We start from the raw sequence: 26,824 nt of genomic DNA, 5'->3' as shown, positions 1-26,824 counted from the left end.
AAAAAAAAAAAAAAAAAAAAAAAAAAAAAAAAAAAAAAAAAAGTAAGCTGTTGACAAATTAACACCAATCACCAATTGTATAAATAAATAAGTGAAAAGAAAACTAACAGAAACTCTACACTTAGAAAGAAAGAAGGGTTCCAAATGGGTATTTTCAACAATGGGTAAAAATGAAAACATGTCTCCTATGTACTACCCATCTTTGTTTTCTCTTCTCTGCCTTTTTCCTCAATCTTGTTTTACCAGAAGATGATGTAGAAGATGATGTATGTAAAGTGCTCTTTATATAACTCACTGACTTCGTTTTTAATATAATTTGTAAAGGACCAACTCTGAAGAATTGAGATGTTCTATTTCTAATACTGAAATCCTATTTAAATCAACGATGGAAAACACAACTATGACTTTTGTTTTGCTCATGTATAAAACTTTCCTGTGTAATTTCAGTCATTTTATAGTAGCATTAGTCACTGAAACACGTTATTAGTCATTTCTTTCCTTCTTAGTTCATACTTTTGTCTAAAAGAAAATTTAAATTTGGATATGAAAATGATTTAATTCAACAATGGAAATGATTCTTCTACCATGACATGTTGCTGTTTCTCAGCTACTGATGGGAAACTACCCTTGCTCTTTGATTCGCTCAGATGCTGGATAGAAAAGGTGTGAAGTGACCTGGGGCCACTAACTCTGTGGCTCAAGGGCAAATAAACTTAATCTCTGAGTTTCTATGTCCAGTTCTAAAAATATAACAGATTTTCTCTTGGAATATGTTGAGGAGCCTTTCTGACTTCATGTTTCTATGCATCTGTATTTCTGACCACATTATATATGTGCCTACTCATTGTTCCCTTATAACTTAGTTTCCAGAGCTGATTTTACCCCAGGACACACAGTCTCTCTCAGTGGGTGTAATGGTGTCTACCAGTTTGTCTCTGTGCTACTTAGGGGGTTCTTGAATGGCCTAAAGTCATAAATTGCTAGACTGCTGACTCCCAGCTGTAACATCAAAACAATCATTTTTGTTTTCATCTTTGAAAGCTTCCTAGGAAAGCATTTTCAGAAAAATTTCAACACTGTTTCCTTGAGAGTGAAGTTTGCAAATGTATATATGAAATATGAGGAAATTTTCAAAATGTGAAAATTGCAGAAGACACTTTGCACAGAAGCTGAATGATGGGGAAATTGTTGTGGGAATAGTTTTGAGGCATCTCAACCTGATGTCTTTATGCACTTTATATGAAACTTTTTACTTTTGTTTCTTACAGAACCAAGTAAGTTTCTCCAAAACTGAAAGATATATTGATATATTTCCTTTTAAAATATGTATGTTAGCAAAACCTGGAAATATTTGCTTCTCTTTTTATATGTCCTCAAAGCTATATGCAAAGAAACTTGAATTTAAGTGAATTGTGCCATACTTTCTTTAAAGATGAAATCACTCTTAAAATATCTTTTAAATATTTTAGTTTACATATATATGAACAGCTCTGCTAATTCCCTTAGCGATCTGGTCTTTGCCAAAGACCTTAGAAAGGCTACATTTCTGCTCTGCTCTACTCATCTCTGCTTTTCATCAGAGAATCCCTAACATTTATTCTTTTTCGGAAGAAACAGTCTCAGATGCTTCTTTAAGGCTCCATCAATGTGCTTGTTTTGGTTGCTAAACTCAGAAAGAGAAAGAAAATGAAATTAGGAATATGTGTGTTCCAGCCTCCATTTTCCATAAGAGTTCCTTTCTTCCAGTAAAAACCAAACAAAATAAAACAGAGATCATTTTAATACAGGGAAACAATACAAAGAACATGGATTTGTAGTCAGAGGTGGATTCAAATAACAATGCCACCACCAACAAACTGTATGATCCTAGGTAAAATATAATTTCTCTAAACCTTCCAAAGTGATATTATAATGCTTCTCTCTCTGGGTTATATGAAGTTTGAATGAAATAATGAAATTATATATGATCTCCCTATAGGGAAATATTTCTATAATTGGAGATAGTTACCATCCCTCTCAACACTATTGAGTACATGGCTTTAAGGGGACTCCCAAATGGATAAAGCCATACAGAAACATCTCGAGAATGACAGGATATCTAACAAACAGATGGATATGCATTACGCTTCACACCCAATTCTTCCACCTGTGGAGAAGGCAATGAATATAGTCCTGGGAGGTTGCAGCACATGAACAAGGAACTAAATGGAAGTTACTGGCTGTATAAGAACTGACTATAAAGTATATGTGATGATAATATTCTAGAGTGCAAAATAAGACAATGGGTGTAAAGAAAAATGTTTGTTACTGTATTGACACTAGCCATTCATATCCCCTCAATTTCCCTCTTCCTTCTTCTGAACCCAGGCCCCTCTGCTGATGCTCTCTCCTTGTACTGTGTGTCTTCCTTGCACTGGTAGTGATGTTCCCCCAGTGGAGTTGGTTAACTCTTATTGAAAATAATATATAGCATTTCTATGAACTAATTCACCTGTTTATCTCCCTATATTGATTTTTTTGCCAAAAACAGCCTTGTCGTACCACAAAGAAGCTTCTTATTAGCAGGAGTCATAATGATTTCTACTCAAATCTTTGACTGTCACCTTGGTTGTTAAATGCTTACACTTGGAGCATATTTTTCACATCCTTAAAAACAGTATTTTAGTTAATATATGTCTCAATGTTAAGACTTCACTTGTGGCAAGATAAGCGTTTCTATCTACTCTTCCTTTGCTTCAAAGCAGATTTCTAGTTTATATTTCCTGTGTACATGAAAGGATCAGGAGAAAAGAACTTAGGTTGTTTCTAATGCCCTTGGGAGACTCTTCTTAACTCTGTATTATCAGACATTAACAGTTCCAGTTATGGAAATCATTAGAATTTATTTTTTTCTGACAGGTAATTAACCCATAGCTCTCAAGGGTGGAGTGAGTGGAAGAGAAAAATGAGATCCCAAACCAAAATAAACTTTCAATAATTAGCCCCAGCAGAACAAGTTCTCCTGCTGGCATTTCATTGTCTCCTACTGATTGTGAGAACCCAGTGTTCTGATGTGTCCTCAAGCTCAGACACTGCATATGATTACACCCTTCCACCCACTAAAGGAGTCAGATGAGGGTAGACCTAACCATTATCTTGGCATTTCACTGGTTACAAACAATGTGTTCCTTAGAGCTTCAATTTAATAAGATGCTAACAGGTATTAAGCGAAAAGTTTCTGTAGTCAAATTCTTCTGAGAAAAACCTAGTTAAACAAAATTAAATAGAAATCTTTCTTATAAGGCTTATCAGAGTATTTAATACACAAATGTGTACTGTGACTCCCCCAAAGAAAGATGTAGTAACATAGTTAACAGCTTGTATATTTCCAAGGAACTCTTTACTGTTTTTACAGAATATACTATAGAGTATATTGGCAGGACATCTAAATCAATATCACAAATATATCAATTTTAAAGTGCTTCTAAACAAAAGTCTGCACTGAAAATAATTTCACCGGTAAGTCCACCGTTACTTGTTCAATGAGTACCAATTTACTCTTTGCCAAAATATTCATTTAGCCTGGATCTAGAGTCAACAAATAATGACTGTATAGCTAGCTCTGTGAAGAATAAGATTTAATGGTTTTTTTGTTTAATCGTATTGTTCACGTCCAACACTTAATTCAGATAAATTAGTTTCCAAATCAGATTTGTAATAACTGTCTTAGTGATACAATTTAAGTTATATAGTGCAATTGACTTGTTCAAAGAATATAATAATTTTATTAACCAGCTCCTGGTTATACTGGAAACCACAGGATTACTCCATAAAAGCAGAATTAACATGTCTATAGGAAGCATCTCTATGAAAATGCTCATAAACATGCAAAAAATATTATTCAATAAACATCAAATAGGCATAAGATCTTCACTCAGAAAAATGTTTATTATAAGTTATTTGAGTTGTAATATTTTTATAAATAGAGAAAATTTTTAATACTGAAGCTTTAGATACTGTATTTAAATTAAAGATTTTATAGAGAACTATGCAAATAATAATCAAAATATTTGGATAGCTAATCCCAAATATGATAAACTCAGACATGACAATGCATTATGTTTTCTTAGAAAAAAACCCAAAATGTCATTCTTATAGATTTTATAGATATTTTAGTTTATAATGAAGTTGATTTTTAGCAGTTGTTTCCACTGTTTTCTCACCAGTACTTTTTTTCCTCTCCAAATGCTAAATATTTCATAATATTTTTGTAAAGGAAAAAATATAAATATAATGTTGTATATAAGTTATATCACATTTGAGATTTAGATTCTTATTTTATCAAAAATAATACCAAGACTATTGCAAGAATTAAAGAAGATCTGTAAGGTATATATTTTTAAACATTCATACACTGGACAAACAAAAGGTATAAATATAGACATTACCATATTTTTAATAATATTATGTTTAAAAAGTGATTTAGCAGACATCAACAGGGGAGTTGAATCAATAATTTATGTCTAGTCTGATTTTAGAATCTAAAAGCCATGTAATATAAAACTATCTCCCTTATCCTTGAAACAACAAAATTTATTTCATAAACTACTTTTAAGGCTACAGAAACTCTTATTAGTTTTCCTTGTATTTGAGGTCCTAGCCAGTACAATGATACATAAAAAGGAAATAAAGGGCATACAGATTGAAAAGAAAGGACATACAGAGTGGAAATAGATTATCATCTATTCACAGACAAGATGAATGTGTAGGAAATCCTAACGAAACTACAAAAGTAAAATTGCTAGAAGTAATAGAATTTAGCAAATTCACAGGATGCAAACTCAGGATATATAATTCACTATATTTTTATATACCAGCAACAAACAATTGAAAAATAAATTTAAAATAAAAATAATACCATCTACAGTCACATTTAAAAGCACGAAATGTTTGAAAATAAATTTAGCAAGGTATGGGCAAGACCTTACCCAGAAAACTGTCAAACATTACTGAGAAAAATAAAAGAAGATAAATAAATGGAGAGATACAAATTTCATGGACTGGAAGACTAAACGTTATTGGGATCTCAGTTCTCCACAGATACATCAAGAGATTCAATGCAGTCCCAGTTAAAATCCCAGCAAGCGGTAATATAGAACTTAATATTTTAACAAATTCTAAAACTTGCCTGAAAATGCAAATGCTTAGGAAAAAAAAATGTTTTAAGGCTTAATATAAATATTTTAAAAATTAAGAGGGTGTGCTATTTGAATCATAATAAAATATAAATCAACAAAATAGAGTCCAGAAATAATCTGCACATAGATGATTAGTTGATTTTCAAAACAGATTCAAGGCTAGGCGTGGTGGCTCATGTCTGCAATCCCACTGGTTTGGAAGCCAAGGGGTGAGGATCACTTGAGCCCAGGTATTTGAAAACAGCCTGAGCAACATAGCAAGACCCGTCTGTACAGGAAAAAAAAAAAAAAAAAATGAGTCAGGCATGGTTGCATGCACCTGTAGTGTTAGCACTTGGGAGGCTGAGGTGGGAGGATTGCTGGAGCCTGGGAGGTTGAGGCTGCAGTGAGCCAAGATTGTGCCACTGCACTCCAGGGCAGTGACAGAGTGAGACCCTGCCTCAAAACCAGACAGTGAAAGATTCAAGATAATTCAGTGGGGATATAATAATCTTTTCAATAAGTGATGCTGAAGTAATTAGATATCCATATGAAAAAACATGAAGCTTGCCATTAACATTCACATTGTACCCCAAAATTAATTTAAAATAAGATATATTGTAAAAACTAAAATTGCAGAAATACTAGAATAAAACAGAAGATCTTTCCAACTTTGGAGTAGGCAATCATTTCTTAGAACATAAATCATAAAGAAAAATAATGAATTTGACCTCGTTAAAACCTTTTTTTCATTCTATTAATAAAATGAAAATGCAAGCTATGGATGGGGAGAAAATGTTTAAAATACACAGATCTGACAAAGAATTTGTATCTATAACAAATAGATAACTTTTACAAGACAATAATACATTGATAAAATCGGCAAAATATTTGCATAGACACTTCACAAAGGAAAATACGTAAATGGCTACTAAGCATATGGGGAGATGTTTACTATCATTTATTGTCAGGGAAATGCAAATTAATGCTAAAATGAAAAACCATTACAGAACCATTAGAATGGCTAAAATGAAAAAGCCTGGCAAGGATGTGGAGGAACTGGCTTTACAATACATTGTTGAAGGAAATGTAAAATGATACAACTACCTTGAAAAACAGTTTGACATTTCCCTATAATGTTAATCGAGCTCTTACTCAACGAAACAACACAAATGTCCATCAGGTGAACAGATAAACAAATTTTAGTATGTTCATACAATGGAATACTATTAGCAATACAAAGGAATTAATACTGCTCCCACAAACAACATGTAGGAATTTGAAAATCATGAGAATGAAAGAAGTCAAAAATGAAAGAGTACATATCACAGGATTTCATTTATATACAATTGTAGGATTGGCTAAATTCATCTATAGTAACAAAAAGCAGAACTGTGGTTGCCTGGTTCTGGAATCAAAGATGTAGTTGATCGCAAAGGGCATGAGGAAAAGCGATGGGTATTGCCTCCTGATTGTGGTGAAGACTATATGGGTATGAACATTGGACAAAACGTATTGAATACTTGGAACAGTGCATTTTATTGTGCACAAATTTTATCACAATAAAGTTGATTTAAAGGAGAAGAAGAAGGCTGGGATGTGTGGCTCATGCCTATAATCCCACCACTTTGGGAGGCCGAGGCGGTGAATCACTTGAGGTCAGGAGTTCAAGACCAGCTCGGAACATGGTGGAATCCCATCTCTACTAAAAATACAAAAAATTAGCCAGTGTGGTGGCTACTCGGGAGGCTGAGGCAGGAGAATCTCTTGAACCCGGGAGGCGGAGGTTGCAGTGAGCCGAGATTGCGTCTCTGCACACCAGCCTGGGCAACAGAGTGAGATTCTGCCTGAAAAAAAAACAAAGGAAGAGAAACAGAAGAAAAGTAAGAGGAGAGCCAGCCCAGGCCAGACCAAGCGCCGCAGTAGAGGGAAGCTATTTTTCTGGCATCCTGGGCTTTGCTTTGGTAGAGCACCATAGAGGCAAGATACCCACGGCAAAGTCTATTGGGTATTTTGACTCAGAAGGCCTTGGCAGAGTCACAGAAGTCCACATGCCCAGCATGGCTTGGCTTGTAAGCAGCAGAATTGTCCCCTGCCTTGAGAATGATGAGGGGTTAGGAGACACTTGAAAACTACTGCACAGACAATTATGTCACTCGGCATGGTGCAGAAGTGATAGATAAATCTCTTGCTGAGAAGAAGACAACAGGATCTTTCTGATAGGAATGAGAAATGACACAGCCACAACCTGTGTGTGCTGACAGCTGGACCCCAGGTGTGATGCCAACATGTTCAAAGGTTAACTGGGATCAAGTCCTCTCGGTGTCACAGGCCTGGACAACACAAGTCTGAGACTTTAGAGACAACTCTAGAGAAAGGGAGTGGGAACCCAAAATTGGCACCTCACCAACAATTGGAGTGCATATTAGTTATTGAGATGTGTTATAGAAAAGTAAGTTGGAGCTAGCTCTCTCACGTCTGAGGTTTAAACTGAGGTCTGTCCTTTGTATATCTATGATCTTTAAGTAAATTTTTGCTTGTAGATGTTGTTCCCTTTTCCTTTTAATAAGGAACACAACAGAGATCACCAATGTCTTCAAAGTAATATCCTTACCTTAATACTCTCATTTAAAAAAAAAAAAAAATGAAAAACAGAAACTGTGCTAGGACCCTTAAAATTTATTTTTGGTGAAAATAAGAAATCAACCCATTGTGGATACATATACACCTCTCACGAAAAGATTATACAGCCCAGGCACCTTGCGCTGCCAAATTCGGAGTCCCCAAACTGACCTGGAAGAGTTCCTGACACTCTTGCACAGCCGGGATGGAACCAGGTCAGTCTGTGGCTTTGGAAGCTGCCTGACTAAAGAAAGGAGAGCATGAGGAAAAAGAGGATAGAAACAGCAGAGGTTTTTGCACGAAGTTTGAGAAGCAAACCTTTCTTTTCTTGACTATCAGCCTCCAAAGGGAAAGCAAAAAATCGATGTTAATGTATTTTCTGCTTTACAAATCCTCCGTCTGATAGGGAAAATGCAGAGTGGATTACATAGCCTCCTCAAGATGTTTCAAAAGAAAAATACCAAAGGTAGAAGCACCATAAGTGGAAGGCGCTACCCACAGACCATGGAAGCATTCGACAGGTGGCAGAATTAACCCTGGTAGATTTGATTTATTATCCATTAGGGATCATTCACTTCCACACCACCCCACTGTTAAGCTATTTCCATATATAAACAATACTAGCGCTGTTGTATCTGCGTATAAAGCCTCTATTTATTTGCCCATACCAATTTCTGCTTTCTTGTTCCTTATTCAAATAATTCTCTAGTTAATAATGGATAAGCAGTCTTTTCTTCCCTTCTCCTATATTTCTATGTGAGTTATTTTACACCTGAACTGTAGCTATGCTGTTTCATAGGAAAGTATTCTTTGAACTGACTGCAAGTATTTTATTTTATTGTTCTAATAATCATAGCAATGTTAAACATAAAGATCATTCTAACATGTGTGTCATAAAATGGAAGTCTTGTTTAACAGAGACCATTAGAATAGAATTGTTGTGATGTGAAGATTTACTTTTAAATTTGATATGCATAAGTAATTGACAGAATGACAGATCTCCTAAGGTAGATGATGGATTATACCAGAAGCAACATGTGAAGTTCTCTCATTTAAGATTCTGAGATTCATTTTGTTAGAGCTGTGGTTTTCAAACAGGGATTTTGTTGGCGTGAAGGGCAGGAGTATGGGTATCACTGGAAAGATGATATTAGAACTATCTGGGGAGGTTTTTCAGGTTTCAGTTTTCAAATTCTGATTTACCTACAGGGAAAAGTTGTAGACACTAAAACAATTCCCCTAGGCAAGCTTAATATGCATCCTCTACTCCCATCCTTTATCCCCCCATCACCAGACTGAGAGGCACTGTGTTAGATCATTTTGCTTATCCATTAGACAGACTTCGTTGAGTAATGGGCAGGGTGGAGGGACGGGAGTCAGTCTGTACTGAGCACTATGTAAATGTAGTTGCCGTACTGGCCACTTTTCATGCAGTGGGGCTCAAGAAGGTCTCTAGCAATGATATCTCTGAAATCTTTAATTCCCTCAAGTAGGATTTAGGGAATTAGCAGTCAGTGATTCTAACAGTGAATGATCTAAGTTGTCCCCAGGGACACTGGATAAAGGAATTATTGGTCTCCAAATGGCCTCCTTTTGCAAGGTGTTGTATAATCGCAATAAGTACTCTGAATATATCATGCTCTTTGATTGTCAGGCCCTGGGGATGGTTTGCTCAGAAATAGTGTTTGGAGCAGAAGTGACCCGTTAGCCATTTACTAATTTAAATCTGTTGTTACTCAGAAACATTGTACTGCAAGATCGAAAATCTGAGGAAATATTCAAACAGTCTAACCATGAGAAATATGTTTATAGAGTTTAAATATTGAAACACTGAGCAAGAAGGTGGTGACATCACCTTGTTCTTTAAGGTTTGATTTCTACTTCTCTTACTCTCCAAGTGAAAATTGTGGCCTGTATATCTTTATTTCGCTAAAGTATAATTAACATATTCTAATTTTTTATGAGAATGAGAAGCAAGAATTGAAAATTAGTTGCATATATAGGGGACCATTAAACAATATGGGGATTGGGGTCCTGATCACTACGCAGTTGCAAATCTGTGCAATTGCAGTTGGTTAATGTATCTCTTAAACCTCTTTTGACCTATAAGTTTCCCTTCTACCTCTCTTTTCTTTCCTTTCAATTATTTGTTGAAGAAGCTGTTGTTGGTCCTGCTGTCCGCTACAGTCTGGTCTGTGCTGATTGCATCCCTGTGGTGTAGTTTAACGAGTTCCTGTGTTCTCTGGGTTGCTGTAAATTGGGAGTTGGATTCAGAAGTTACATTGTGTTCATATTCCGATTTTATTACAAGGCCGCTTTATGGGCAATGATACGTTAATCATCCCACTTTTTGTTGTGTTAGCAATCATTGATGCTCAATGTCTGGATGTGGCAGCATGTTTTTCAAATGAAGGTTTAACAGGAATATCTGGATGCGTGACCTTTTTAGAAAAAAATTCCACTAAAAATGAGCAAGAGTAGCAGCTACCCACTTTAGATAGGATATGTGTTCTCTGGACCCAAAAGTCCCCATAAACCCACTCCGCAGTTGTCTGCGCTTGATCTAGGACTTCACGTATATTTTCTGCTCATCTCCAATAGAGCTTTACTGTCTCAAGCAGAATCTGTCTAAATGGAAACAACATAAAGAGTTGAAGTTTTTCATTTGTTTGTTTGTTTGTTTTAATTAAAGCTAGTAAACAGAAGGATTAGAGTAGAGCAAGAAAGAAATACAATATTAAGGAACATATTTATACAATACAGAAGAATGAAAATACTTTTGGTAGTAGAAAATAAAAAGTAATAACTATGAGTAACTAGTAAACTAAACATATCATACATAGTTCAAAGATTTGTAGTTTGAATATATACTATGTCAGAATGACAACTCAAGGAGAATTTAACAATCTCTCAAACATTTCTCTTGCAAGGACTAAAATATTTTATCTATGTCCAGTCTAAAGTCATCATAGGTTTAATTTACTCTAGTCTAGTAGTATCAAGGCATCATTTTCTAAATACAGTTTTACTTTGCCAAGTTTGAAATTATTTTAGTTTGACTAAATTGTGTCTTCATCCATCTTACCTTCATCCTTCAGTTATGAATCTGTTATAGTAAGATGCCTCTGGCTTTACAGGAAGTTCTCTGATCGTCTGAATCTGGCTAAATTGTTTATAAATACAAGGAGTTTTTTAAGCCATAAACAATGTCCCAGAGGAGAAGGTAACCAACAAACATTGAAGTAAATCCTAGTCAGAAAGTTCAGTGAAACCCATAAAAAAAGAGAAGACAAATATTCTCCAGTCTAGTTAACCACAATAATAAAACAGTAAGATCATTTTGAAATGGTAAAATTACTTTGCTCCTAGACAATCTTATTGAACATTATCTTGGTTTTATTCCTTAAGTCTCCTATGAATAATGAAAATTATTCTTCTAGCCTAACAGATGTTAAAATAGTATTTCTTCAGTTGAAGCAAAGCTTATATTCCCACTGTCAACACTTTAGGGAAACAATAACATTTTGGGGAAAGGAAAGAAAGAACACTAAAATGTTACTTAACAATAACATTCTACCTACTATTCTAGAAACAGAAAGCTCATTAAGAACATACTAAAGAGCTCCACATGTGATTTCTGAGGAGGTTTTTGGAGGAATTATTTGTACCCAAAAGGAGCTCTGCATTCATTTGTCAGAAAGAGTGACTAGTCAAAGACAATATACACAGAGAAAGAGAGCCACAAGAAAAAAATTGTTTTTGTATTTGGACATGGCAGCCAAACCATTAGCCATAGATTCAATCATTAAATAAATATTACTAAACACCAATTTTGTGATAAAATCTATAGAAAGAATGACACCTGTTTTTGAAGAACAATCTCGTGAGAGTGACAGACTCAAAATATGCGTTACAATAACATGTGGTCAGTGTCAATACAAACACGAACAGATTGTTCCTAAAACACAGATGAACGGGTCAATTGTTTTGCCTAAGGGAGTCAAGGAGATATTCACAGAAGGAGTAAATTGTGATGTGGGACTTCAAGAGTAAAAGACAAGAAGAATGGGAGGTAGGGAGTAGCAGAGACAAGAGCCAGCACAAAGGTGCAAAGACAGAAATGTACATGGTGCATCCTATATAAAACTGTGCAGAATATAAGATTTGTAAATGTAAAATCAGCTGGGTGTGGCGGCTCATGCCTGTAATCCCAGCACTTTTGGAGGCCGAGGCGGGTGATCACTTGAGGTCAGGAGTTCAAGACCAGCCCGACCAATATGGTGAAACCACATCTCTACGAGAAGTACAAAAATAGCCAGGCGTGGTGGTGTACACCTGTAGTCCCAGCTACTGGTGAGGTTGAGGCAAGAGAATCACTTGAACCCAGGAGGCAGAGGTTGTAGTGAGCCGAGATCATACCACTGCACCACTGCAACCTGGGCAATAGAGGGAGACTCTGTCTGAAAAAAATAATAATAATAATAAATAAAATAAATCAGATGAGTGGTTTCTGGCATTAAGTGGCTCAATAATATCAGAGTTTCATCTCTAAAATTCTATTGGTTCTTCATGCTTGTAATTTCAAAGTCACAAGATGACTGCTATAACCACAGAAGTCTCATAACCTCCACAGTGGAAAGAATTAGTGAAGGAGTTTCCCAGCAGTATCTGTCTTCTTTTGTCATGAAAGTAAAACCTCTCCCAGCAATGACCAGTGGAGTTTCGCTTACATTTTACCAGCAAGAATTACATTAATGACCACTCCTAGCAGCAATGAAGTCTAAAAACAGAGATATTTTGCAGGCTCTTGGCTTTAGGATTCTCTCAGCAAGAGAAAATGGAAAAGTGGATACTAGATTAGGTACAAATTCCAATGCCTACTATCTCTTCAACAGATGGAGAGAAATTAATGGTAATCTAAAATTCTGTAGCCAATGACAGTATCCATTAACAGGGTGGGAGAACCAGGCCAAAGTAACCTCTCAAATGAGAATATAGGAGAGTAATTATATATAGGAAAGAGGGAAGGGCTAATGATGGAGAAGGACACAAGAAAAACCTCTGAAGTGCAATAACATGCAAATGGTAAAACTAAATGAAACCACTGGGAAACATGAATACACCTCAACAGGTAAACCTTGACTGTACATAAATGATAATGATAACAATAACAACAATGAATTTGCTTAAAAGAGTAAGAATAAGTGAAAATCCTAAACAACAGTAACATGTGTGATTAGATAGGATAATGAGAGCTAAAGCATTCTAAGATTCTTATATCCTTCAGGTGGAAGATATCTGTACTGCTTAATATTGCATTAACAATGTAGGCTTGTCAACATTTTAAAGATGGCATTTAAACAAGAGCTTTTCTGCTCCTTTTCGGTCTTTCTCCCTCCTGGTTTTGAAATGGGAGAGTTCTGTTATCCCCTTCACTGGGCATGCGACAGGGGTGTGGCTCACTTCTTTGGTGCCCAGCTGCTCCATCCCTAGGGGAAGCATGTAGATGAGCAGGTGCAGAGGTCATGGGGAGCACTTCTAGGTGCTGACCCCCTGGTAGCGTCTAAGGGTGAGTGTTTATGACTCGCAGAGTCCAAGTGGGCATGTGTTACCGAGGGTTCTTTCAGTTTTGCCATCTACAAGCAACTTGTGTTAATTGCTAAATTAGACCCTCTGCCTTATTGCAAGGGCAGAGGACTTTCTGTATCTTGAGTTCTTGTCCAGTGTACCGGAAAAATTAGATCACATGTGGGCTTGGAGGATAAATGCAAGGTTTTATTGAGTGGCGGAAGTGGCTCTCAGTGAGATGGATGGGGAGCTGGAAGGGGGATGGAGTGAGAAAGTGGTCTTCCCCAGGAGTCGGGCTGCCCAGTGGGCAGACTCTCCTCCAACTCCCCACTGCCAAACTCCCCTTTTGGCATCCACATTGTTCCACCATTGCTGGTCAGCTGGTGTCTGCTGGTGTGTTCCTCTGCTCCTTTCAATGTCTAACCCCACTTGTGTGTGTGCCCACTAAGCTCTTGGGCTTATATGGGCACAGGAGAGAAAGTGTAGCAGACTATAGTGGTCTTGGAAAATGCAACATTTGGGCACATAAAGAAGAGTGCCTGTTCTCTGTTAGGTCCATGGCACAGGCCCAAGGGTGGAGCTCTCACCAGGGACTCCACCCTTCTCTACCCGGCACTTCCCTGCCCTCCTCCCATTTTACTTTGATCTTGGTTGGGTCAGAAACTTGTTAACAAGGAGTAGGAGGGATGCTCCTGAAGGGATGGCAAGTACCACACTCCTTTTCCAGCAGAGGGCAGCTCATCTCAGAAAATACTGGAGGAACTTTCCCTTTAAATGATGATGAAAATGGAAATTAACATATTGAATTGAACCTCCTAATTTCTAAATCAAGACTATGTTTTGTGTAGTTCCCAAACTCTGGGTGAGTTAGAGTCATCTGGGGAACTTGGTAAAGGTACACATGCCAGGCCCTTTCCTATTTTTGTTCTGTTTTACCTTAAAGTAGTTATAAGACATCATATTACCTAACAGTTATCAGACATGTTATGAATTGCCTGCACTCTTATCTAGTACTAAGGGTGAACTTTGCTTATTTCATTTTTCGTTGGGGGCGGGGGCAGTTGTAGTAGGCTGTTCTCACATTGATATAAAGAAAATACCTGGGACTGGGTAATTTATAAGAAAAAAGGTAATTGGCTCACGATACTGCAGGTTGTACAGGAAGTACAGTGGCATCTGCTTCTGGGGAGGCCTCAGGAAGCTTCCAATCATAGCCAAAGGCAAAAGGGGAGCAGGCATATCACATGGCAAAAGCAGGAGCAAGAGAGCAAGGTGAGAGATGCCACACACTTTTACATGACCAGCTTTCACAAGAACTCACTCACTACTGATGCAGCCTTATTGTATGGGGTTACACCCAAGGTTAGTGGTCTCACAGCCACACAGATTAAGGACACAGACACAAGAAGAGCGAGGCTAAGCAGAAGTTTAATAGGTAAAGGAAAGAGAACAGCTCTCTGCGACAGAGAGGGGTCCCAGAAAAATGGGTTGCCAATGTGCAGTGAAATGCAGCAGGGGTATATAGATGAGCTAGTTGTGGGGGTGTTGTCTGATCTACATAGTGCATGAGAAACTCGTTAGGACCTTGTGTGCCATCTGTATAGGGTGCAAATCTGTGTCAGTCCACCCCAATCTTTTATTATGCAGGTAGACTCTCTGAGCTTCTCCATGTTGCCGAGTTCTTTCTTACTCTGCACATGCTAACAAAGAAAGATAGAACTTCCGTGGTGGACATGCCTGGCCCCCAGGTAGCCCCTTTCTATTGGCACAGCTGCCGTCATTCCCCTGTGCAAGCTTCCAGCTTCCTTATCTACATTTGCAGCTTGATCTTTCAGGCTGCTCTTCGTTAGAAACAAAAAATGATTTCTAGGGCTGCGTTTTGTTAAAAGGGAAGTTTTGCCACGGACTGTTTTGCCCTCACTATCTGCCTAAATAATTTCTTTCTATGTTCTATATCACTATCATTAGGATGGTACCAAGGAGGACGGTGCTCAACCATTCATGAGAAAACTGTCCCCCCATGATCCAATCACCTGCCTGCAGACCATGCCTCCAAAATTGAGGATTACAAAATTGAGGATTACCATATGAGATTTGGGCAGGAGCACACACCCAAACTCTATCAGCAGTTTTTATGGTTTGATTTAAAAGCATAAAAAGACATGCATATGAGCTGTCTATTCATTTTCTTTGCTGCACAGTCTGGCATTGGGATTGTTTACCCTGATGACCAGATGGGCTGCTCTTTCCAAGATAGCTTTGCAGTTCTTGGAAGAGACATGGTGAACAATCTCAGTGCAGCAAGATTTGCTGCACATCAGCAGCCCTTGTGGCTCCTTGTCAGTGTGGACCAGGAACTTGCGGAAGCCGCTGGGCAGCATGTGTTTTGTTTTCTTGTTGTCCCCATAACCACAGTTGGGCATCAACACCTGACCCTTAAATCTTCTCTGCACCTTGTCATCAATACCTCTGGGTTTCCACCAGTTACACTTGACTTGGACCTGTCCATCTGACTAGTGCCAGATGAACTTCTTGGTCCTCTTTTTGACCATCTTGGGCTTTAGGAGGGATCTGCCTTTGGTCTGATGCCAAGTAGGAGATGGCTTGCACCTCAGTTGGCAGCACCAGAGAAGAGAGCCCATCAATGTTGAACAGGCAGAAAAGACAAATATAAACTTGATTTCTGATGACAGTTTATAAATCCTGCTTATTCAATGATCCATCACATTTGTATGTTAAAAAGTTAAGCACAAGCACTAAGAAAAAGAGAAGTGGAATGTCAGACTTTCAAAACAATAGAGAATAAAAAAATTGAAAACATTAAAATGTATCCCTTTGGAGGAAAAGAGGAAATAATAACTAAGGGAAAGTAGATTGTATTATTAAGGCAAGTAATTCTAGCTGTTCAATTTATCCAACCCAAAATGTCAGTGGCTTAAACAATTAAAAGTTAATTATCGGCCAGGTACAGTGACTCACACCTGTAATCCCAGCATTTTGGGAGTCCGAGGCAGGCGGATCACCTGAGGTTGGAAGTTCAAGACCAGCCTGACCAACATGGAGAAAACCCACCTCTACTTAAAAAACAAAATTAATCAGGTGTGGTGGTGCGTGCCTGTAATCCCAGCTACTTGGGAGGCTGAGGTGGGAGAATTGCTTGAACCCGGGAGGCGGAGGTTGCAGTGAGCCGAGATTGGGCCATTCCACTCCAGCCTGGGCAACAAGAGTGAAACTATGTCTCAAAAAAAAAAAAAAAAGTTAATTCTCAGTCACCTATAAGTCCAAAATAGGTGTTCCTGGCCTGATGTCTTTTCTCTAAATAGTGGCGCAGACATCTAGGTCTTCTCTTTCTTTTGGTGACCATCCATCTTGCATGGCCAGAAACTGAGATAGGAAATGTTTTAGTTATCTTTTACCGTGTAATAAATTACCCCTAGATTTAGAAGCTTAAAAAGACATGCACATAAGCTGTCTATTCATTTTCTTTGCTGCACAGTCTGGCATTGGGATTGCTTACCCTGATGGCCAGATGGGCTGCTTTTTCCAAGATAGCTTTGCAGTTCTTGGAAGAGACATGGTGAACAATCTCAGTGCAGCAAGATTTGCTGCACGTCACATCTGGGGCTGCATTCATCTCAAAGCTCAACTGGAAAAGGATTTACTTGCAGGCTCACTTCCACCACAGGTACCAGGTATAGAATGATTCCACCTATTGCCTTAATCAAATCACAGCCAAAGCAGGCAATGACCAGCCACATCATCAGGCTTCTACAATGACTCTTGGCTCCAAAAGCATTTCCCTCTAGCTTAACAGATACTTCACATCTTTTCTCTTATTCCATATAACTCAATTCATGAGATTGACATGATTAAATTACCTCCAGGACCTTACCAATAAGGATATCTCAGAATTAGATTTTTTTCTTCGGCTTTCTAATTCCTGAAATACAAGAATGTATGTCAGAAGCCATTTGAAATGGGTGTCTGGTACCTGATGGGACAAGCCTTATACCTATCACCCTTCCTAACCACTCAGTCACTTCTTTCAAAGCTCCTACTCCACTGTTTCCTACTTTCTTTTGGAAACTCCCTATCCTTTATGTGGGGAAGAATTTTTCTCACCTCAGTCCCTTTTTGTATCTTCCAATGTCAAGTACTTCAAAAGTGGTTGAAATCTAGGCTCAAGATCAAGGATGAAAGTGTTGATGCAACATTTTCTAAACTCCCGAGTGAACCGGTTCCAAATATTTCCTCCCTACTGTGCTAGAGGGAGAGTATAAATAATGGATCCTGTTGTTTTTTTAATTAGCATATGGTTTTTAAGATAACAGAGATAGCAATAGTATTTATGAGCATTTTTTAAACAATACATTTTGTTTTCTTTTTTTTTTTTTTTTTTTTTNTATTTTTTTTGAGACGGAGTCTCGCTCTGTAGCCCAGGCTGGAGTGCAGTGGCCGGATCTCTGCTCACTGCAAGCTCCGCCTCCCGGGTTTACGCCATTCTCCTGCCTCAGCCTTCTCGAGTAGCTGGGACTACAAGCGCCCGCCACTGCGCCCGGCTAGTTTTTTGTATTTTTTAGTAGAGACGGGGTTTCACCATGTTAGCCAGGATGGTCTCGATCTCCTGACCTCGTGATCCGCCCGTCTCGGCCTCCCAAAGTGCTGGGATTACAGGCTTGAGCCACCGCGCCCGGCCTACATTTTGTTTTCTAGTGTTCAATTTTTTTTCTGTAATTAAGAAAATATAAAAGCAACTGATCCACTAAAAGTTCAGGCCCTATTTCTGATATAGCACTCTCGGGACAAATTATCAGGGAAAAGAAAAAGATAGTTCCCAATGATAGAAAGAATGGAGAAGTTATAGAAGATTAGACTTCAGTCATAGGCAATGCATATCCTGCTTTTATGCATGAACTTCTGAAACCTAGCTGGACTTCTTGTCTCCCCAATTTAAAAAGCACCCAAAGAGCACATCAGTATGGGTTCAAAAGGGGTTACCACCAATGTTATCATCAACAGTCATAACCAACCTATGGGAAGAAACCTTGAATCCCAACACAGGGACAAGACTCAGAAACCGAGGAGACAGGATGTTGGTGCTACTAATTCTTTCTTTGTGCACCTCACTGCCGATAAAAGCCCTGTCCCCTAAGAATGTGGTATTGTCATTGATTTAGTTAGCTTACGTAATTGTGTTAGGATGGTTTGAATGAAGCCATATTTTTGCTATTGGGCTCGAAGAAGTAGCAAACAAAACCTTTCCCAGGGTTTTTCTCAAGAAGACTTCTACTGCTTCATCGGATTTTAAATTTCAGGTCTTCCTAACCAAAGACAGACAGCCTCCTCAGATCTCTCATATCCATGTCTCGCCCGTTCTGCCTGTTCCTCTGTGAGAATTTAGATGGACTATCTATATCTCCTTTTCAATTGCAGCCAGCCTCTTCCATCCTGTACTTAGCTGTGCCTCTGATTTGTGAAATTTTGTTTGTCCAACTCTTACTTTCTTTTATTCAAGAGTTTGCTCTGAATTATACCTTTATTCCACACATAAATTTAACGTGGATTTAAAAATTTTTTTTTAAATTCTTATACTTTAAGTTCTGGGATACATGCGCAGAACATGCAGATTTGTTACATAGTTATACTCGTGCCATGGTGGTTTGCTGCACCCATCAATCCGTTATCTATGTTAGATATTTCTCCAAATGCTATCCGTCCCCTAGCCCCTCATCACCCAACCAGCCCCAGTGTGTGAGATTCCCCTCCCTGTGTCCGTGTGTTCTCATTGTTCAGTTTCCACTTATGAATGAGAACATGTGGTGTTTGGTTTTCTGTTCTTGTGATAGTTTGCTAAGAATGATGGTTTCCAGCTTCATCCATGTCCCTGCAAAGGACATGAACTCATCCTTTTTTATGACTGCATAGTATTCCATGCTGTATATGTGCCACATTTTCTGTATCCAGTCTATCATTGATGGATATTTGGGTTGTTTCCAAGTCATTGCTATTGTGAATAGTGCTGCAATAAACATATGTGTACATGTGTCTTTATAATAGAATGATTTAGAATCCTTTGGGTATATATTCAGTAATGGGATTGCTGGGTCAAATGGTATTTCTAATTCTAGATCCTTAAGGAGTTGCCACACTGTCTTCCACAATGGTTGAACTAATTTACGCTCTCATCAACAGCGTTAAAACCTTCAGTTTTCTCCAGAACCTTGCCAGCCTCTGTTATTTTTTGACTTTTTAATAATACCCATTCTGACTGGTGTGAGATGGTATCTCATTGTGGTTTTTATTTGCTTTTCTCTAATGACCAACGATGATGAGATTTTTTTCATGTTTATTGTATACATAAATGTCTTCTTTTGAGAAGTGTCTGTTCATATCCTTTGTCCACATTTTGATGGGTTTTTCTTTTTCTCTTGTAAATTTCTTCCTTGTAGATTCTGAATATTAACCCTTTGTCAGATGGATAGATTGCAAAAATTTTCTCCCATTCTGTAGGTTGCCTGTTCACTCTGATAATAGTTTGTTTTGCTGTGCAGAAGCTCTTTAGTTTAATTAGACCCCATGTGTCGATTTTGGCTTTTGTTGCCATTGCTTTTGGTGTTTCATTCAGTTCATGTGGATTTTTATTGATGGTTTGAATTTTGTTTGTTATGGATTGAAGTCCTTTCTGGGTTTCTCCACAGTGTCACAATACATGGGTGAGAAGTGAGTTTCATTAGAGGAAGAGATCATTCAGAAGGCCAGTCAAGGCAGAAATACATTTGATCTTTTGATCTATGATCAGTTGGAGAGGCTTGCCAGAGCCATAATTTCTGAAAGACAAAGAAAGGATTCTAATGCATTATGAGAATCCTTCTACCATGGATCTCCCTTCTAAGGAAAGGAGTCATGTCAATGAAGAAATCAACAGGTACGTTGTGCTAGGCAAGCTATTTACAAGAGTTTTCTGGAATCACCAAGTGTCCTGTTCTTGCATTCCTTGGTCCTCTCTGCTCGGGGCAAAATATAGAGGGAGGAAGGTCCTGCTCCTGGAGTTGAAGGTTTGTGGGGACTGAGTTGATTGGATTTGGTCCTGTTGCTCTAGGCAGAGAGACAGCTTGGTTCCTAACCACCTCATTGTCCAGGAAACCCTTCATGAACTTACAAGTTCACTTTTGGATCACTCTACTTAATGTGCCATACCTTCCTTCCTCTATTCTCCATCCCATGGCCAAAATATCAAAGATCCACATTAAGAAATACCTTTTATGATAGTCTAAGGACATCTAACTTATCCTAACACCAAGCAGGAGAGAGACTGATGGTGTTTTGTTGTTGTTTGTTTTGAATTAGGATAGGAAACCAGTGATATATGATTAAGCAAAATATCATTTATGCATTCAATAAAGATGTATTGAGCACCATTCCCACAGAGAGACACTCCTTTTAAGCTGTGATTTTCCACAGTGGCAGTGTATCAAATGCCCTAAGGAGGACCCCAAACTTCCAGCAGGCAAATGAGAATCAGCAGTGAGGCTTTCTCCAACTCCATAGGCTTCGCCTCAGTATTTGGATAAGCTTCAATAAAGAGTACTCAGCTTTGTGTCTGAAATCCCTACACTAATCAATGACTTTTAATGCTGGGAGTCTGTAGTATGCCTCCACAGAGATGAGGCAGAAAAAGAGTGAAAAAACACGCTCTTAAAAGACTATTCCTGAATATGATGAAACCGTGAGTACTACTCCTTTTAAGAAAACTGAAAAAAATGAGATATTTGAAGTTTATATTTTGGTATAGTGCAAGGTGAAATAAAAAGTTCCATTGTATGATTTTTTTCACATAAATATACTTTCCTCCCATGTTTATATCTTTGCCATACCCTTAGGTGCAGAAGAAAACATAAGCCATCCATCTGTCCAATTCCATGTAAACAAATAGGTTTCTAATGTCCTTCCCACATGTGAATTGGAAGAAGCCAATTGAATCCTAAGGTTTAAATAGCATTAAGATGGGTCCAATGTACAGAATAAAAATAATGGGATTTTCAAAAAGTTATTCAGAAATCTTATATGATCATATTTTTATGTGTGTTTTAAAAAGCTGTAATACTATTTACCCTCAAAGATTATTTTTAAAAGAATTCTGTACTAAATTGATTGCTAGCCTGTACAGCTTGATAATTTGTCCTTTGTGAATCATTTAAAGTTTTATAGATTTAAGTAAAGCCAGAAAAAACTATATATTCACTGATATTACCCCAGTGTGTAACTTACATTCAGGGAGTGAATTAACTATGTTGAGCCAAGCATTGACTCCTTCTGGCCACTGGGGTAACATTGAGGAAATTACTGCTCCAGCATAGTTTGTAGCACCATGCGGGTCAAGAAAAGTTAGAATATCTCCAAATTTATGAAATTAACTCCACAATAGTGATTTATACAGACAATTTGCTTTTTTTTTTTTTTGGAGATGGAGTCTTGCTCTGTTGCCCAAGCTGGAGTGTAGTGGTGCGATCTCGGCTCACTGCAACCTCTGCCTACCGGGTTCAAGCGATTCTCCTGCCTCAGTCTCCCAAGTAGTTGGGATTAAAGGCACACACTACCATGCCTGGTTAACTTTTTGTATTTTTGGTAAAGATGGGGTTTCACTGTGTTAGTCAGGATGGTCTCAATCTCCTGACCTCATGATCTGCCTGCCTGGGCCTCCCAAAGTGCTGGGATTACAGGCATGAGCCACCGTGCCTGGCTGATGATTTGCATTTTTAAACTTTTTTTTTTTTTTTAGACAGAGTCACTCTCTGTCACCCAGGCTGGAGTGTAGTAGCAAGATCTCAGCTCACAGAAACCTCCATCTCTCAAGCTTAAGCAATTCTCCTGCCTCAGCCTTTTGAGTGGCTGAGATTACAGGTGTGGGACACCACGCTGGGTTAATTTTTGTATTTTTTTTAGTAGAGATAAGGTTTCACCATTTTGGCCAGGCTGGCCTTGAACTGCTGACCTCTGGTGATCTGCCCGCCTCAGCCTCCCACAGTGCTGGGATTACAGGTGTGAATCACTGCGCTCCGTCATTTTTAAGCATTCTGTTAGACAGTAGGGGATTGCTAGTTTTTTATTTTGATTTACATGAAAGTTTAAATTTTTAGTGTCTAGTTCCAAATTGTTCACAGTAAGTTATGGGGTAACATTAATTCCTCCAAGGATTAATGGATTCTACATTTCAAAAAAAAAAAAAAAAAAAACAGATGGGAGACATCTCTTTAATAAGTTTGGTAAACACAATATTACAGAAAGTTAGGTCTTTTTATTGAAAAAATTTACACTTTTTTTTTTTTTTTTTGAAACGGTGTCTAACTCTATTGTCCAGGATGGAGTGCAGTGGTGTGATCTCAGCTCACTGCAAGCTCCGCCTCCCGGGTTCACGCCATTCTCCTGCCTCGGCCTCCCGAGTAGCTGGGACTACCGGCGCCCGCCACCACGTCCGGCTATTTTTTTTTTTTTGTATTTTTCAGTAGAGAGAGTATTTAACCGTGTTAGCCAGGATGGTCTCAATCTCCTGACCTTGTGATCCGCCTGCCTCGGCCTCCCAAAGTGCTGGGATTACAGGCATGAGTATACTCTTTAATAAAGTATAATGAATTGTGATTTTCCAGAAATGAAACTTGGCATTTATCAAATATAGATGACCAAGTTATTCGTCTTTTATTTAAATAAAGTACCATTAACATATTGCAGAATACTAAGTCTTAGAGAACAGCTAGTCTTATCTATCATAAAGTGTTTGTATTTTCAAATCACTCTCCATTTACAAAGCAGAGTCACGAAGTGTTACAGTAGCTCTATAGCAAAGACAGTGCTCAAATTTTTATGCCGTTCACAGATGGAGAAAACAACTCACACCTGTTTAATGTCTGGACAAAATCCAAACAAGCAAGTATGTGATATAGAATGATAGGCGCCTGTTTCCTAATACCCTTAGGAATATTGGTAATATGTGTTTTAAATAATTCCTTTATGTAACTTTTATTATTTTATAATTATACAATATAAAATATTAAAAAATATATTTCTAAAAATGTATATACCTTCAGATTTTATTTAAATTCCTATTTAAAAGTTGTAATATGTCCAAATCACGTCTATTAAGATGAAAAAACTATAAGACTAAAAGACATGACATTGAACATAGGACTTTTTTATACAGGAAATAGAATACCAAGAAAAATAAATGAGCTTTGTAATATTTTGTTGTATAGAATTATAACATAAATAAAAATGATATAAGGCAACCATAAATAGAAGTAAGTGGAGAAATACACATGTACTTGAGGGAATATAAACTGGAAAGAATTCAAATTAAAAAGTATAGCTGTAGACTGACACAGTGGTGCATGCCTATAATCTCAGCTACTCTGGAGGTCCAGGCAGGAGAATCACTTAAACCCAGGAGTTCAAGTCCAGTCTGGGTAACAAAGCGAGACTCTGTGTATAAAAAATTACAGTATATCTGTAAAAAATGTGAGAAGTAAGCTGTTACCTTTCATCAGTAAATGTCCATTAAATTATATTATTTACTAAATAAATGTTTATGTAATGCTTTCCTTACCTACTATAGCAGCTATGGAAGGGATATAAAGATAAATTGGATATAGCCTCTACTGGCTGCCAGCACCTTTTGTTTTGTAGGGGAGATGATTCATGTAGGTAAATGATTTTACAATACATAAAAGAAAAAGTGCTACAACAAATCATTTTTTTAAAAAAAAAAAAGTGCTGTGTAGTTTGGGAAGTGGTAGAGCCTGAGTTTAGACACTGAAATTAAATGGAAGTTCAAATTAGGCAAGGCTTTTTCCTTGGTCAGACATACCAAGTGAAGAAATATGGTTGACTGGGCATGGTAGCTCATGTCTGTAGCCCAGCACTTTGAGAGACTGAGGCAAGAGTGTCACTTAAGCCTAGTAGTTCAGGATCAGCCTAGGCAACATAGGGAGACTGTATCTCTACAAAAAAAAAAAAAAATAGCCAGGTGTGGTGTCACACACCTGTATTCCCAGTTACTTGGGAGGCTGAGGCAGGAGGATCACTTCAGCCCAGGAGGTCAAGACTGTAGTGAGCCGTGATCACACCCCTGTATGCCAGCTGGGTCACAGAGTAAGAACCTGTCTCAAAAGCAACAAAAAAAAAGCAATATGGATAGTGGTTGGATTCTCCAGGTGCTTGTCCACTACCCAGAAGACAAATCTAATTCATATGACACTAACATATCAACTGAAGGTTGGATTAAAAATCTCGAAATTAAAGTGACATGTATAATACATTTACAGTGTAAAGAAATGTGAGATTATTTCCACACGGAGTGATCAGAGAAGGTTTTACAGATCAGTGTAGCATTAGAATTGAGCTTCAAGGACCTCAGATTGCAGTGATTGAAGAGCAGATGGGAAGAAATTATAGACTGGTGAATAGCATTTATTCATGGAAGATATACTTTCGAGTACCTGCTATGGCCCTGCACTGGTTAGTCATAAAACTACTGAAATGTAGGCCCGGCCCAGTGGCTCATGCCTGTAATCCCAGCACTTTGGGTGGCTGAGGTGGGCGGATCACCTGAGGTCAGGAGTTCTAGAGCAGCCTGGCCAATCAATATGGCAAAACCCCATCTCTACTGAAAATACAAGAATTAGTCGGACGTGGTGGTGCGCGCTTGTAATCCCAGCTACTTGGGTGGCTGAGGCAGGAGAATCGCTTGAACCCTGGAGGCGGAGGTTGCAGTGAGTGGAGATTGCCCCACTGCACTCCAGACTGGGTGACAAAGCGAGACTCCCTCTCAGGAAAAAAAAAAAAAGAAAAAATGCTGAAATATGTAAGACACAATCCCAGTCCTCAAAGAATTTCTAGAATACCAAAAGAGACAGAATCACAGGTAGAGGAAAGTTGAGAAATATACATGCCTTTGAAGGAATATAAGCAATTAAACTGGAAAGAATTCAAATAAGAGGGTACAGCTGTAAAAGTAATAGTAAGTTGTGTCAACTTCAAATTCCATGCTAGAAAGTTTATATAGGCTCTGAGAAGTGTAAAAATTTCTGTGCAGAAAGTTCTGGTAAACCTAGCAGAAACCACCTTTTTCCTCCATTAATGTGTTGGTTTCAATAGATATTTCTCAAGCAACTATCATTTGCTAAACACTTCAGAGATGAGTAAAATATATTTTCTGTTATCAAAGGGCAGTAGGAAATTTGCTATGTGTACACAGAGAAGCATCAAAATGGTCCCAAAGGGGTTGAATATAGGGGAGATTACATCTGATCTGAGATCAAGGAGAAAGTCGAGCTGGAGAAAACCATCTGATTTCAAGTTAGAAAAGAAAATATCCCAAGCAGAATTTACCATGGAAGTAAGGACATGAAGACAGGAAAGCTCCTAGTCAGTTCATAGAAGAGAATAGTTGGAGACGAGACCACGAAGGGAAAATGGGTCATTGTAAAGGCTTTGAATTTCAGCTTAACTTTACATTTCATTGTGGAGGAATGGAGAGCCACATCAGTCATTGAAGTTTTGTGATTAGAGAAGAAATACTGTAAATGGCTTTAAAAGGATTAGTGCAATGAACTGAATGTTTTTGCCCCCATGTTCCCCCCAAAAATCTTATTTCTCACAAAAATCTTATGTTGAAATGCTAATCCCAATATGATGGTATGATGGTGTTAGGAGGTGGGGCCTTTGGGAGATTAGGTCATGAGGGTGGAGCCCTCATGAATGGGATTACTGCCTTTGTGTTTTGTTTTGCTTTTTTTTAAGATGGAGTTTCACTCTTGTTGCCCTGGCTGGAGTGCAATGGCGTGTGATCTCAGCTCACCCCAACCTCCGCCTCCTGGGTTCAAGCGATTCTCCTGCCTCAGCCTCCTGAGTAGCTGGGATTACAGGTGCCTGCCACCACGCCCAGCTAATTTTTTGTATTTTTAGTAGAGATGGGATTTTTCCACGTTGGTCAGGCTGCTCTTGAACTCCCAACCTCAGGTGATCTGCTTGCCTCAGCCTCCCAAAGTGCTGAGATTAAAGGCGTGAGCCATCACACCTGTCCTAGTGCCTTTCTCTGTAAGAAGAAGCAAGAGAGCTAGCCAGCCCTTTTTCCTTCAAGTGAGGACACAGGGAGAAGTTGACAATCTGCAACCCAGAAGACAGCCCTACCATCAAGCTGGTACCCCAGTCTCAGACTTCTAGCCCCCAGAACAGTGAGAAATAAATTTCTGTTATTTTAAGCCACCCAACCTATAATATTCTGTTATAATAGCCCAAACTGAGAGAACTAATAATTTCCTAAAAGCGTTGTTGTAAGAATAAATTATGTGATACAGGTCGAGAGCTTAGAAAACTGCTTGGCATGTCAGGTGTGCTATGTAGTATTTTTAATTTTTAATTAAATATTTTAATTTTTAATTTTACATTTTAAGAATTTTTAAACAAATATTGGTCTACATTTGTTT

At 38.2% G+C, this 26,824-nt stretch overlaps 1 pseudogene; it reads right to left on the bottom strand.

Moving 5' to 3' along the window:
- Positions 1–15,523: 15,523 nt before the first annotated feature.
- Positions 15,524–15,988, bottom strand: LOC112629847 (annotated as a pseudogene).
- Between the last annotated feature and the right edge of the window lie 10,836 nt (positions 15,989–26,824).

This window comes from Theropithecus gelada, chromosome 8 (assembly GCF_003255815.1).
Source record: "Theropithecus gelada isolate Dixy chromosome 8, Tgel_1.0, whole genome shotgun sequence".
In the NCBI taxonomy this organism is placed as follows: domain Eukaryota; kingdom Metazoa; phylum Chordata; class Mammalia; order Primates; family Cercopithecidae; genus Theropithecus; species Theropithecus gelada.
Note: the sequence above shows the minus strand (reverse complement) of the source record. Positions and strands in the feature narration are given on the sequence as shown.